The sequence below is a fragment of the Scylla paramamosain genome, chromosome 49 (genome assembly GCF_035594125.1).
Source record: "Scylla paramamosain isolate STU-SP2022 chromosome 49, ASM3559412v1, whole genome shotgun sequence".
NCBI classification, from domain to species: domain Eukaryota; kingdom Metazoa; phylum Arthropoda; class Malacostraca; order Decapoda; family Portunidae; genus Scylla; species Scylla paramamosain.
Window position 1 is genome coordinate 5223344 of NC_087199.1, and position 16683 is coordinate 5240026.

General features: G+C 38.5%; 1 protein-coding gene across 8 annotated transcripts in view; it reads left to right on the forward strand.

The window, feature by feature from the left end:
- LOC135095540 (uncharacterized) overlaps window positions 1–16683 on the forward strand; it is a 131919-nt gene that overhangs the window by 35063 nt on the left and 80173 nt on the right. The gene's annotated exons all lie outside the window — the stretch shown is intronic.

Here is a 16683-nt window from a genome sequence, read left to right on the forward strand (position 1 = left end):
TGGAAATAACAAGATTACGTTAATTAAGTGTTTGAAAGAGGAAGTATGAAGAGGAGGAAAAGAAGGAGAAGGAAGAAATGTTGGGAGGTGATGGTGATGGTGATGGGGGTGGTATGGATGAGGGGGTGGTATGGATGAGGGGATGTGTGTTTTTTTTTTTTTTTATGTAGGAAGGATACTGGCCAAGGGAAACAAAAATCTAATAAAAAAAATGCCCACTGAAATGCCAGTCCCTTAAAAGGGTCAAAGCAGTGGTCAAAAATTGGTGGATAAGTGTCTTGAAACCTCCCTCTTGAAGGAATTCAAGTCATAGGAAGGTGGAAATACAGAAGCAGGCAAGGAGTTCCAGAGTTTACCAGAGAAAGGGATGAATGATTGAGAATACTGGTTAACTCTTGCGTTAGAGAGGTGGACAGAATAGGAGTGAGAGAAAGAAGAAAGTCTTGTGCAGCGAGGCCGCGGGAGGAGGGGAGGCATGCAGTTAGCAAGATCAGAAGAGCAGTTGGCATGAAAATAGCGGTAGAAGACAGCTAGATATGCAACATTGCGGCGGTGAGAGAGGGGCTGAAGACAGTCAGTTAGAGGAGAGGAGTTGATGAGACGAAAAGCTTTTGATTCCACCCTGTCTAGAACAGCAGTATGAGTGGAACCCCCCCAGACATGTGAAGCATACTCCATACATGGACGGATAAGGCCCTTGTACAGAGTTAGCAGCTGGGGAGGTGAGAAAAACTGGCGGAGACGTCTCAGAACACCTAACTTCATAGAAGCTGTTTTAGCTAGAGATGAGATGTGAAGTTTCCAGTTCAGATTATAAGTGTGTGTGTGTGTGTGTGTGTGTGTGTGTGTGTGTGTGTGTGTGTGTGTGTGTGTGTGTGTGTGTGTGTATGTGTGTGTGTGTGTGTGTGTGTGTGTGTGTGTGTGTGTGTGTGTGTGTGTGTGCGCGCGCATGATTGCGTTTTGAGAGAGAGAGAGAGAGAGAGAGAGAGAGAGAGAGAGAGAGAGAGAGAGAGAGAGAGAGAGAGAGAGAGAGAGAGGGGCACTTCTTCACACACTGATCTCAAACCGCAGACTAGCTCGCTGTTCATCCTCCTCCTTAGGTCATGCCACCCCCTCATCCATACCACCCCCATCACCATCACCACCACCTCCCAACATTTCTTCCTTCTCCTTCTTTTCCTCCTCTTCATCAACATCATCATCATCATTATCATAAGTAACATCAGTTATAACAACAACAACAACAGCAATAACAACAACAACAACAACAACAACAACAACTACAACAACAACAACTACAACAACAACAACAACAACAACAATGCTAATAATAATAATAATAATAATAATAATAATAATAATAATAATAATAACAATAATAACAATAATAATAATAATAATAATAATAATAGAAATTCAAAGCTCAAACAAAACGAAAAATAAGAATTTGTAAAAGTTGCGCATTTTCACATACACACACACACAAGAGAAAAAAAAAAAAACATGCTATACATATGTATCGTCCCGTGATGAGAACTAACAGCCCCCTCTTGCTCTACTAATATGGAGGGTCTGACATGTTACAGAGCAGCTTTTCTTGGCCCTATGTAATTATAGCAATGTGTATCTGGTGGGGCGAGACGGCCATGGGGTGGGGTGTGAGCCAGGCCAGAACATGAAGTGTAAGGAGGTTGGCTTGCGATGTTGGGGGAATGGGGTGTCTAGTATGTAGTGGGATGGCTAGAAATCTTGGGATGTACTGAGGTGGCTGGCTGTAGATGCTTGAGTTGCGGCCGGGAACATGGGGTATAGTGAAGGTAATTAAATTAAAGCGGATTGATTTTTATTTATTTATTTTATTTATTTATTTATTTATTTTTTTCATTTGAAGGAAGTTGACCTTTTTCATATTAATAACGATATATTTTTACGTGATGTAGAAATCTTCTCGTTTTACATTGAAAATATGAATCTGTCAATCGATCTACCAATCTTGAAAATGTAAGAGAAAGAGGGAAGAAGAATTTGTAAACAAATATTTTCATTTTTATTTTTACTTAAAGAAAACGACTTTATAAGAAAATAATTGTCCATGGTATTTTACTGATCTTCTAAAACCAGAATTGGTAGTAGTAATACTAGTAGTAGCACTTAGTTGTACTAGTAGTAGTAGCATTTGTGGTAGTCACAGCAGTATTGCTCAGCAATAAAATAAGTTGTATTTGTGGTAGTGACGGTAATTTTGTAATAGATGAACATATAATCATACGTGATAATCTTAATCACCCTTTGAGTGTCGGGTGTTTTCTTAAGTGCTCTCCAACACTGCTACCTTGACAATGTGACCTTGAAATAGTATCCCTACAAACAAGGGAAGGCTGTTGTGTCTGAATCTCTCTCTCTCTCTCTCTCTCTCTCTCTCTCTCTCTCTCTCTCTCTCTCTCTCTCTCTCTCTCTCTCTCTCTCTCTTTCTTTCTGTGCCTCTTTCTCACACACACACACACACACACACACACACACACACACACACGCACACACACACAGACACACACACACACACACACGCACAAGCAACAAAGATAAAGAAAAATGAGGAGAGGCAGGAGATAAGGAAGGAAAATGGTAATGAAAAAAGGAAGAGTGGTGATGAATGAAGAGAAATCTGTGTATATTGTATACGTAGAAGGTAGTAAGCTTCAACAGTATTTGATTTGTTGGATCAGAAGCATTATGTGATACTTGTCATAACTTCTAATAGATTAGATACTGCTTATACTGCTACTACTACTACTACTACTACTACTACTACTACTACTACTACTACTACTACTACTACTACTACTACTTCTTCTACTACTACTACTACTACTACTACTACTACTACTACTACTACTACTACTACTACTACAGCTAATGTTATCAGTAAAAACACCTTGATGGGCGATGATCCCTACACATCTAGCACGAAAAATACCTACCACAAGCATCTAGCTGCGCATTGCCAGACAAATATAAACTCCTTGTAGTGTAACTCAAAAAAATTTCACGAATCGGTCCCCGAATAATGAACGCATCTTTATTTATTGTATCACTCTTAGCAAATTTACTTTGATTACTGTTATTAATTTCCATACACAAGTTAATGATCAATGTAACTTGCAGAAGTTAACTTTAAACATACCAAGTAATATGAATAACGAGAAACAAAGTTTATAACACAGTGGATGACAAACGGAAGGAAATATTCCAAGTTCAGAAGAACACGTATTTAGAAAAGTGAAAAAAAAGAAAAGAAAAGGAAGGGAAAAATAAACGTAAGCATCAAATACAGAAACCTGATCAGGTTGGAATGTGTGTGTGTGTGTGTGTGTGTAAAGCCAACATTGCAGCAATCAGAATATTAGAAAAAAATATAAATAAATCTGAGATGAGACAAGGCAGGCCATATTTCCTAAGGGAAGCATCAAGTTATTTATTTATTTTTAATGATTATATATTCATTATAAGGGAGTTCGGCCAAGGGCACGGCAATAGGGCTGGAAGACCTGATCATAATGACACTGAAAAATTAATTGCAAGAAAAGAATGAAAAAAAAAAACCTTCTTAGGTGACTTAATACTCCTGTCCTGAATTCATTCAGATGGTAAGAAAAGAGAAAATAGAAGCAGGAAGAGTTTCAAGGTTTACCAGTGAATTGAATAAAAGAGTGAAGATACTACTTAGGTCTTTTATCAGTGAGATGGATAAAACAGGAGTGACAAAAAGTAGAATAGCTTGAACGTACATTGATCCCGACGGAGATGGGTTAGCGTGCAGTTAGCAAGTTCAGAAGAATAGTATCATGGAAATAACAGTGGAGAATATTAAGAGATGCAGCAATGTGGCAATGAACGAGACAGTTTGTTAACGCTTGTCCAGACGAGCGGATATGATGAGCGGGCATGCCCGTTACGAGGCACATTTGACGGGTTAACCATGGGCAGAAACCCTGTTGAACGAAATCACTAGGCAGTTGCCGTTGGTCTCAGAAGGTTCGATGCTGCAAGACAAAAGTTAACATTTTATTTAGCCAATTTTTTGCATAATTTTCTCTTATTTTCTTTACTAACAAAACAATGATCATGGTACACAATATTTTCATCCTCTTAGTAATAGTGGGTGACATATTTCTTGTGCCGCTACTGGTATCGTGGGACTCGCCGATTGAACATCTTTCACGGGTATACCAGGAGGAATTTGCTAGCCGACTGTGTTGCCTTTTTTTTTTTTTTTTTATGCAGGAGCACACCTATGGACAACAAAAATCCCATAAAAAAAAAAAGGCCACTGAGTTGCTGGTCCCCGAAAAGGGTCCAAAGCGGTAGTCAAAAATTAAAGGATAAATGTCTTTAAACCTCCCTCTTGAAGGAATTCAAGTCATAGGAAGGTGAATACAGAAGCAGGAAGGGAGTTCCAGAATTTACCGGAGAAAATAGGGTGAATGACTAGTTAACTCCTATAGTAGAGAGGTGGACAGAATAGGGATGAGAGAAATAAGAAAGTCTTGGGCAGCGAGGCCGCAGGAGGAGAGGAGGCATGCAGTTCGCAAGATCAGAAGAGCAGTTAACATGAAAATAGCGGTAGAAGATAGCAAGAGATGCAACATTGTTGCGATGAGAAGGAGGCTGAAAACAATCAGTTAGAGAAGAGGAGTTGATAAACGAAAAACTTTTGATTCCACCTTGTCTAGAAGAGCGGTATGAGTGGAATCCCCCTAGACACATGAAGTATACTTCATATATGGACGGATAATGTTCCTGTACAGAGTTAGCAGCTGGAAGGGTGAGGAAAACTGACGGAGACGTCACAGAACGCCTGACTTAATAGAAGCTATTTTAGCTAGAGATGGGATGTGAAGTTTGCACTTTAGATTATAAGTAAAGGACAGACCAAGGATGTTCAGTGTAGGAGACGGTGATACTTGTCTGGAAGGGTGTGAAGAGTTGATAGATGGAAGAATTGAGTTTTTGAGGCATTGAACAATACAAAGTTTGCTCTGCCCAAATCAGAAATTTTAGAGGGATCAGAAATTAGGCGTTCTGTGGCTTCCCCGTGTAAACTATTTACTTCCTGAAGGGATGGACGCCTACGAAAAGACGTGGAAAAATGCAGGGTGGTATCATCAGCGTAGGAGTGGATAGTACAAGAAATTTGGTTTAGAAGATCATTAATGAATAATAGGAAGAGAGTGGGCGACAAGACAGAACCCTGAGGAACATCACTATTAATAGATTTAGGAGAAGAACAGTGAACGTCTACCACAACAACAATAGAACAGTCAGAATGCAAACCAAAGATGAAGATACAGAGAGAAGGATAGAAGCCGTAAGAGGATAGTTTGGAAATCAAAGGTTTGTGCCAGACTCTATCAAAAGCTTTTGATATGTCCAAGGCAACAGCAAAAGTTTCACCAAAATCTCTAAAAGAAGATGACCAAAACTCAGTAAGGAAAGTCAGAAGATTACCAGTAGTGCGGCTTTGACGGAACCCATACTGGCGATCAGATAGAAGATCGTGAAGTGATAGATGTTTAAGAATCTTCCTAAGGATAGATTAAAAAACTTTAGATAGGCAGGAAATTAAAGCAATAGGACGGTAATTTAAGGGATTAGAACGGTCTCCCTTTTTCAGGAACAGGCTGAATGTAGGCAAACTTCCAACAAGAAGGAAAGGTAGATATTGACAGACAGAGCTGAAAGAGTTTGACTAGGTAAGGTGCAAGCACAGAGGCGCAGCTTCGGAGAACAATAGGAAGGACCCCATCAGGTCCATAAGCCTTCCGAGGATTTAAGCCAGCGAGGGCATGGAAAACATCATTGCGAAGAATTTTAATAGATAGCATGAAGTAATCGGAGGGTAGGGGAGGGGGAGGAACAAGCCCTGAATTGTCAAAGGTAGAGTTTTTAGCAAAGGTTTGAGCGAAGAGTTCAGCTTTAGAGATAGATGTGATAGCAGTGGTGCCATCTGGTTGAAATAGAGAAGGGAAAGAAGAAGAAGCAATGTTATTGGAAATGTTTTTGGCTAGATACCAGAAGTCACGAGGGGAGTTAGATCTTGAAAGATTTTGACATTTTCTATTATTGAAGGAGTTTTTGGCTAGTTGGAGGACAGACTTGGCATGGTTCCAGGCATTAATATAAAACCCATGAGATTCTGGTGATGGAAGGCTGAAGTATCTTTTGTTGGCCACCTCTCTATCATATATGGCACGAGAACAAGCTGTGTTAAACCAAGGTTTGGAAGGTTTAGGTCGAGAAAAAGAGTAAGGAATGTACGCCTCCATGCCAGACAGTATTACCTCTGTTATGCGCTCGGCACACAGAGACGGGTCTGACACAGAAACAATAGTCATTCCAAGAAAATTTAGCAAAATACCTCCTCAGGTATCCCCAACTAGCAGAGGCAAAACGCCATTGGCACCTCCGCCTGCTTAGGAGGATCGTGAGGAGGGACTGGAGCGATAGGACAAGATACAGATATGAGATTGTGATTGGAGGAGCTCAATGGAGAAGATAGGGTAATACCATAAGCAGAAGGATGAGGGGCTAGGAAAAGGTCAAGAATGTTGAGCGTATCTCCAAGACGGTCAGGAATACTAATAGGGTGTTGCACCAACATCCTAGAGCCAAAAGCTGGTGGTGAGCACACAAGTCTTCAAGAATGGAGGAAAGAGAGTCAGACTAAGTTAGTAGTTAAGGAATTCCTTATAGTCAGAGAAGTTAGGTGAGAGGTATACAAAACAGAAAAATTTAGTTAGAGAGTGACTCTGTGGCCAGATGGTGGAAAACTCGGAAGATTCAAGAGCGTGGGCACGAGAGCAGGTTAAGTTGTTGCGCACATAGACGTAGCATCCAACTTCATGGGGTATTGTACGATGGCTACCTATTTTTTTTTTTATATATATTTTTTCCGCTTTTTTGGTATATGCAACAATGCGATAAGAAAAAAATGTCTTATGCAATGAGGCGTCCTGTCCTGAATATCTGCGGTTTTACGTGCCACGATACAGGTATGATAACTATTTTCTTATTTTCCCATATTTTCTGAGGTATCGCGTTTCCTTTAGTCTCTCTCTCTACGGCTCTCTCTCTACGTGCAGATAGAGAATGGAAAATCTTTAGCTATAACTAATATTTGCCGAATTTATTTACGAGAAGTATATAAATATATATATATATATATATATATATATATATATATATATATATATATATATATATATATATATATATATATATATATATATATATATATATATATATATATATATATATATATATATATATATATATATATATATATATATATATATATATATATATATATATATATATATATATATATATATATATATATATATATATATATATATATATATGTATATATATATATATATATACTCGTATATATATATATGTATATATATATATATATATATATATATATATATATATATATATATATATATATATATATATATATATATATATATATATATATATATATATATATATATATATATATATATATATATATATATATATATATATATATATATATATATATATATATATATATATATATATATATATATATATATATATATATATATATATATATATATATATATATATATATATATGAAATAATAAATAATAAAAAAATCGAAATTTTCTCATTATTTCACCGAACTTTAAAAAAAAAAATATATATATATATATATATATATATATATATATATATATATATATATATATATATATATATATATATATATATATATATATATATATATATATATATATATATATATATATATATATATATATATATATATATATATATATATATATATATATATATATATATATATATATATATATATATATATATATATATATATATATATATATATATATATATATATATATATATATGAAATAATAAATAATAAAAAAATCGAAATTTTCTCATTATTTCACCGAACTTTAAAAATATTTTACTATCATATATATATATATATATATATATATATATATATATATATATATATATATATATATATATATATATATATATATATATATATATATATATATATAAAATAGAGAGTAGGATTTACTCTCCTATTCTTCCTGATTAAAATCCGTTTGAATGAAAGAAATTGGTTCATAAATAACGGAGGAGATAGAAGTTGAATGCAAGCAATTTAACGTGGGATTCTCGAGTTTACAATCCCCCTTTAGATTGAAAATGAGGATAGAGAAAGCAGGAGGGAACAGAAAAAAGGCTACTACAGTTGCCTCAGACACCTGTGTTTTAGTGAGGAAAAGATGAGGTTTAGTAGAGAACAGGTCTTTATACTCCATACTATTCGGGAGGGTTGTATGAGTTGCATACTTTCATATATGGAATTTCTTCTCCCCACATAGACTTGGCACCTGGAATTAGTGCGGTTGAATTATCAATTATCCCTAGACACTATTAATTAGTTTCTTATCTTTATATTGTAGGTAAAGTCATTCGTGGTGAGTGTCTGTGGTTTTCAGGTGAATGTCAAAGGTGAACGTATAAAAATATGTATATTTATGTATATATACAGTTCTGGGGGAAGGATGTGCCGTGTATGGGACAACGAATGTGCTTTATGTGGTACAGCGTTACTCCCTGCCAAGAGACTGCCGGAGCCGGCCACAGGAACTCTTAGCGCCTTCGAAAAGAGTTGACAGGAGAAATATGGGCTGGTTAATCGCACCCACAATACATGAATATATTCATGATTATAGCTTTCTAATTACATAGATAAGGCAAAGGAAAACTACTTATAACTAAGAATAATATATGTCAAAATACATTAGAGAGAGATTAACTTTCAGGAGGAGGCAGGTAAGCACCTGTCGAAACAATAATTACTTCCAGCGAGGTCTAAAGCACTGGATCAGGGGATGCTGTGAACTTATCATTAAACCCAACTGTGACCTCACTGAACGTTTCCCTTTGTGTCTCACAACAAAAGGGGGCAGTCACAGCCTGGCCTCTAAAGACAACTCTCTTCCTTCACACAAAACTACAAGCACATAAATACAGACACACGCTTCACTCAAAAATTCAGAATTATCATGGTGACTCCTACACCAACCTCAAAGTCCCCATATGGTAAAGGAACCACAAATTTCCCCAGGTCGGATTGCTCCTCTGATAAATGTCTTGACACCCACCTTAACTTTTTCTTCATTAACTTCTGCAACATTTGCGGTCTTAGACCCAATTTTCAATCTGTAGAACACCACCTCTCCTCTCCTAAACATCATCTTCTTTTCCTCACTGAAACACAGGTGTCTGAGGCAACTGACAGTAGCCTTTTTTCTGTTCCCTTGTACTTTGTTTATCCTAATTTTCAATCCAAAGCTGGATGTTGCGTTTATGTGCCCAACTGCTTAATCTGCTCTCGTGCCCATACTCTTGAATCTTCCAAGTTTTCCACCATCTGGCTACGACTACAGAGTCACTCTCAAACTAAATTTATCCGTGGTGTATATCTCTCGCCTAACTCCTCTGACTATAAGAAATTCTTTGACTACTTAACTTACACAGTAGAGCACATTCTGACTCTTCCCTTTTGCAGATATTTCTGTTGTTCGAGATATCAATGTTCACCACCAGCTTTGGTTTTCCTCTCCCTTCACTCACCATCCTGGTGAACTAACCTTCAACTTTGCTATCCTCAACGACCTAGAGCAATTGGTGCAACACCCTATTCGTATTCCTGACCGTCTTGGAGATAAGCCCAACATTCTTGACCTTTTCCTAACCTCTAATCCTTCTGCTTATGCTGTCACCCTCTCTTCTCCGTTAGGCTCCTCCAATCACAATCTCATATCTGTATCTTGTCCTAGGTATCGCTCCAATACCTTCTCAGGATCCCCAAAGCGGAGGTGCCTTTGGCATTTTGCCTTTTTTAGTTGGGGGGACCTGAGGAAGTATTTTGCTTAATTTCCTTGTAATGATTACTGCTTCGTGTCAGACACCTGTCTCTGTGTTCCGAGCGCATAACAGAAGTGATAGTGTGTCATGGAGGCGTACATTCCTCACTCTTTTTCTCGATCTAAACCTTCCAAACCTTGGTTTAACACAGCTTGTTCTCGTCCTATACATGATAGATAAGTGGCCCACAAAAGGTACTTGAGCCTTCCATCACCCAAATCCCATGCATATTATATTTCTGCCCGGAACCGTGCCAAATCTGTTCTCCAACTAGCCAAAGAAAGTGTCAAAATCTTTCAAGATCTAACTCCCCTCATGACTTCTGGCATCTAGCCAAAAATATCTCCAATAACTTTGCTTCTTCTTCTTTCCCTCCTTTATTTCAAGCAGATGGCACTACTACTATCACATCTATCTCTAAAGCTGAACTCTTCGCTCAAACCTTTGCTAAAAACTCTACCTTGGACGATTCAGGACTTCTTCCTCCCTCTCCTCCACCCTCTGACTACTTCATGCTACCTATTAAAATTTTTCGCAATGATGTTTTCCATGCCTTTGCTGGCCTAAACCCTTGGAAGGCTTATGGACCTGATAGGGTCCCTCTTACTGTTCTCCGAAACTGTGCTTCCGTGTTTGCAACTTGCCTAGTCAAACTCTTTCAACTTTGTCTGTCAACATCTACCTTTCATTCTTGCCGGAAGCCTGTTCCTAAAAAGAGTGACCGTTGTAAGCCTATTGCTTTAATTTCCTGTTTATCTGAAGTTTTTGAATCTATGCTCAACAGGAAGATTCTTAAACATCTATCACTTCACAACCTTCTATCTGATCGCCAGTATTGGTTCCGTCAAGGCCGCTCTACTGGTGATCTTCTGACTTTCTTTACTGAGTCTTGGTCATCCTCTTTTAGAGATTTTGGTGAAACTTTTGCTGTTGCCTTGGACATATCAAAATCTTTTGATAGAGTTTGGCACAAAGCTTTGATTTCCAAACTACCCTCTTACTGCTTCTATCCTCTCTGTATCTTCATCTCAAGTTTGCATTCTGATTGTTCTATTGCTGTTGTGGTAGACGGTCACTGCTCTTCTCCTAAATCTATTAACAGTGGTGTTCCTCAGGGTTCTGTCCTGTTACCCACTCTCTTCTTATTATTCATCAATGACCTTCTAAACCAAATTTCTTGTCCTATCCATTCCTATGGTGATGATACCACCCTGCACTTTTCCACGTCTTTTCATAGACGTCCAACCCTTCAGGAAGTAAACATTTCACGCAGGGAAGCCACAGAACGCCTGATTTCCGACCTTTCTAAAATTTTTGATTTGGGCAGAGCAAACTTGGCATTGTTTAGTGCCTCAAAAATTCAATTCCTCTATCTATGAACTCGACACAACCTTCCAGACAACTATCCCCTCTTCTTCAATGACACTCAACTGTCTCCCTCTTCTACACTGAACATCCTCAGTCTGTCCTTTACTTATAATCTGAAGTGGAAACTTCACATCTTATCTCTAGCTAAAACAACTTGTATGAAGTTAGGTGTTCTGAGACGTCGCCGCTAGTTTTTCTTACCCCCCCCTAGCTGCTAACCCTGTACAAGGGCCTTATCCGTCCATGTATGGGATATGCTTCACATGTCTGGGGGGGGGGGTTCCACTCATATCGCTCTTCTAGACAGGGTGGAATCAAAAGCTCTTCGTCTCATCAACTCCTCTCCTCTAACTGATTGTCTTCAGCCTCTCTCTCTCATCGCCTCAATGTTGCATCTCTAGCTGTCTTCTACCGCTATTTTTATGCTAACTGCTCTTCTGATCTTGCTAACTACATGCCTCCCCTCCTCCTGTGGCCTCGCTGCACAAGACTCTTCTTTCTCTCACCCCTGTTTTGTCCACCTTTATAATGCATGAGTTAACTAGTATTCTCAATCATTCTTCCCTTTTTCTTGTACACTCTGGAACTCCCTGCCTGCTTCTGTATTTCCCCCTTCCTAAGTCTTGAATTATTTCTTATTTTTTTTTTTTTGTTGCCCTTGGCCAGTGTCCCTTCCACATCAAAAAAGAAAAAAAAACTATGAAGAATACTTAGATAATGTAATATAGATGCTACCGATTATTTATCAATGGCAATAAATGGACTATGGAAAGTTTTATGGTGTGTATGTGACGTAGGATGGCGTGATCATGTCCGGCTCACCCTTATCCACCAACACCCATTACCTTGTCTTTTACTATACATGTATACATATACTTGTATTACTAACCAGGCAAAGAATTATAAATACAACGCATATTATTATCAATTATGTGACACCGTTACATCACTCGGTCACCTACTTGACGCATCCTCGCGAATACGGTGTACCTAACCATGTTATGTATATGAAACTCCACCACTATTAGTTGCAGGAGGAAGATGTTTACGTTTACTATCAAGATATACATACAAATTTAAGGCTTTCCTAACACACACATATAAGATTATTATCAAGAATACTAAAATAAGGAAAGGTGTAGGGACACTTAGGTAGAGAATTCTAGGTTTCAGATATACTGGTAAAGATATATCTAAAGCCTCTGAAAGCTTTTTTTTTTTTTCGAGAAGGAGAGAGTTTGTTATAAAAGAAATCCTTAACTTTGTCAAATTCTTAAGTGAAGTTAAAGGGAATACCCTATGAGAAAGCTCTGCCGTGAAAGCTAATCGAAACCGAAAAGGTTCAGTGGTTAGTTTAATAGAACGTGTATGGCAAGCATCTTGTAGTGCATAATGTCCTAGAACCTTCTCATAGGTGGTCCCCTATGGGCAAGTCACTGAGACATAAAAGGTCTCTGTGAGATAAAAGTAATGATATCCATGAAATTTACAATGGAAAATAGGTTTTGAAACCACATGCTTGTATGGACAGAATGATATAGCTGTAGACGCTTCTGAACGTGTCAAAGCAACTTCACAAATTCCATTTACTACAGGTAAGAAAGCAAACTGGACACTTAAACAATGGAACAAATGTAAGTATGATGATTTACAGTCTCATTTCAGTTAAATCTCCAATTGTAAATAATGAAAAATCCTTGGCTATTAGCACTAAGGAAGGATTTATGTCCACTGTCATCACCGAATTATTAACGGAGAATGGAAAAGGTTTAATCTCATAGGCTTCAAAATGATTCAGGAATTAAATAGGTATGTTTACGATTACTGCATCTCTGGTCAAGGTAGTTTCTACCAATGGGAAATAATATAGGATCATGTCTTTTGGATACAATGGTGTCAATTTATATGTTGACTGACCAGTCGACAGCATCTAACATGTTGCGAATTATCGCTTCATTTGTGGAGCGAACTCAGTTCAAGGAAGCTTCAGATAAATGCAAAACTTGATTTATTACCACAACGTGATGTATCACATCTAAACTATGAAACGTATTATCAAGCACAGTTGTTAAATCATTTGAGTACCGCAATAACATTTATTTATTTTTTTTTTATGTAGGAGGGACACTAGCCAAGGACAACAAAAATCCCCCTCCTCAAAAAAAAAAAAAGCCAACTGAGATGCCAGTCCCAGAAAAGGGTTCAAAGCGGTAGTCAAAAATTGAAGGATAAGCGTCTTCAAACCTCCCTCTTGAAGGAATTCAAGTCATAGGAAGGTGGAAATACGGATGGAAGACAGTCATTTAGAGAAGAGGAGTTGATGAGACGAAGAACTTTTGATTCCACCCTGTCTAGAAGAGTGCTATGAGTGGAATTCCCCCAGATATATGAAGCATACTATATATTTGGACGGATGATGTTCCTGTACAGAGTTAGCAGCTGGAAGGGTGAGGAAAACTGGCGGAGACATCACAGAACACCTGACTTAATAGAAGTTGTTTCAGTTAGAGATGGGATGTGAAGTTTCCACTTTAGATCATAAGTAAAGGACAGACTAAGGATGTTCAGTGTAGAAGACGGTGATACTTGTCTGGAAGGTTGTGTAGAGATGATAGATGGAGGAATTGAGTTTTTGAGGCATTGAACGATAAGTTTGCTCAGTCCAAATCAGAAATTTTTTAGAGATCAGAAGTCAGGCGTTCTGTGGCTTCCTCGTGTAAACTGTTTACTTCCTATAGGGATGGACGTCTACGAAAAGACGTGAAAAAGTGCAGGGTGGTATCATCAGCATAGGAGTGGATAGGACAAGAAGTTTGGTTTAGAAGATCATTGATAAATAATAGGAAGAGAGTGGGTGACAAGACAGAACCCTGAGGAACATCACTGTTAATAGATTTAGGAAAAGAACAGTGACCGTCTACCACAGCAGCAATAGAACAGTCAGGAAGAAAACTTGAGATGAAGTTACAGAGAGAAGGATAGAAGCTATAGGAGGGTAGTTTGGAAATAAAAAGCTTTGTGCCAGGCTCTATCAGAAGCTTTTAATATGCCTAAGACAACAGCAAAAGCTTAACCAAAATCTGTAATAGAAGATGATCAAGACTCAGTAAGGTAAGCCAGAAGATCACCAGTAGAGTGGCCTTAATGGAACCCATACTGGCAGTCAGATATGAGGTTGTGAAGTGATAGATGCTTAAGAATCTTCCTGTTGATGATAAATTAAAAAAAAAAAAACTTTAGATAGGCAGGAAATTGAAGCAATAGGACGGTAGCATGACGGATTAGAACGGTCACTGTTACCGCCAGGTGTAATCAAAGAAGGAGTAAAGACATATAAAGGAAGGAAATAATTAATTGTAGTAGTGGAGATGGGAAGTAGAGCGAAGCGATGGTGTAGGATGGTACTGAGGTCCGATGTTTATATCCGAAGGTGTCGAGACAGCATTAACGGAGAGATAAGACATAGGGGAGATGAATAATTGTGCTGACTCAAAGGGCCTCCGAGGTTGACCTCTGTCCCTATGGCCTGGCAGAGTAGAGGGGCGCTTTATCCCTCTGGTTAGGCCGGGAGGCAGAGGGAAGCCTGCTGTTGTGAGAAGACATTGTACTCTCGTCACTTGTAGAGCGGTGTGGAAAACGGACGGCAAAGTACCCAGGATTGTTCAATAGACCCCGAATACGTAAGGTGAAGACACAACATTGTTCTATAGGTTTCGATGTCGAGACACTATATACGTTGTGAGCCGTAAGGAATGCAATTTTTGCTACACTTATAATCTGTGTATTGACCAATATATGTACTTACGATCCCGAAATCGTTCTTGTCAGGTTTGACCGTAACTGAATAAACTGACGAGTCAACGAAACGGGTCTAGTTCCTATCCACTTGTCGCACTGTGGGGGCAAAAGTCACCCCTTTTAGGAACAGGCTGAAAGTACGCAAACTTCCAGCAAGAAGGAAAGGTAGATGTTGACAGACAGAGTTGAAAGAGTTTGACTAGGCAAGGTGCAAGCACAGAGCCACATTTTCAGAGAACAATAGGAGGGACCCCATCAGGTCCATAAGCCTTCCAAGGGTTTAGGCCAGCGAGGGCATGAAAAACATCATTGCGAAGAATTTTAATAGGTAGCATGAAGTAGTCAGAGGGTGGAGGAGAGGGAGGAATAATCCCTGAATCGTCCAAGGTAGAGTTTTTAGCAAAGGTTTGAGCGAAGAGTTCAGCTTTAGAAATAGATGTGATAGCAGTGTTGCCATCTAGTTGGAATAAAGGAGGGAAAGAAGAAGAAGCAAATTTATTGGAGATATTTTTGGCTAGATGCCAGAAGTCAAGAGGGGAGTTAGATCTTGAAAGATTTTGGCACTTTCTGTTCATGAATGAGTTTTTGGCTAGTTGGAGAATAGACTTGGCATGGTTCCGGGAAGAAATATAAAGTACATGAGATTCTGGTGATGGAAGGCTTAAGTACGCTTTGCGGGCCACCTCTCTATCATGTATAGCGCTAGAACAAGCTGTGTTGAACCAAAGTTTGGAATGTTTAGGTTGAGAAAAAGAGTGAGGAATGTACACCTCCATGCCAGACACTATCACCTCTGTTATACGCTCAGCACACAAAGACGGGTCTCTGACACGGAAGCAGTAGTCATTCCAAGGAAAATCAGCAAAATACCTCCTCAGGTCCCCCCAACTAGCAGAGGCAAAACGCCAGAGGCACCTTCGCTTAGAGGGATCCTTAGGAAGGATTGGAGCGATAGGACAAGATACAGATATGAAATTGTGGTCGGAGGAGCCTAAAGGAGAAGAGAGGGTGACAGCATAAGCAGGGTTAGAAATCAGGAAAAGGTCAAGAATGTTGGCGTATCTCCAAGACGGTCAGGAATGAGTAGGGTGTTACACCAATTGCTCTAGGTCGTGAAGGATAACAAAGTTGAAGGCTAGTTCACCAGGATGGTCAGTGAAGGGAGAGGAAAACCAAAGCTGGTGGTGAACATTGAAGTCTCCAAAAATGGAGATCTCTGCAAAAAGGAAGAGAGTCAGAATGTGCTCCACTTTGGAAGTTAAGCAGTCAAAGAATTTCTTATAGTCAGAGGAATTAGGAGAGAGGTATACAGTACAGATAAATTTAGTTTGAGAGTGACTCTGTAGTCGTAGCCAGATGGTGGAAAATTCGGAAGATTCAAGAGTGTGGGCACGAGAGCAGGTTAAGTCGTTGCGCACATAAACACAACATCTAGCTTTGGATCGAAAATGGGGATAGAGAAAACAGGAGGGAATTGAAAAGGGGATACTGTC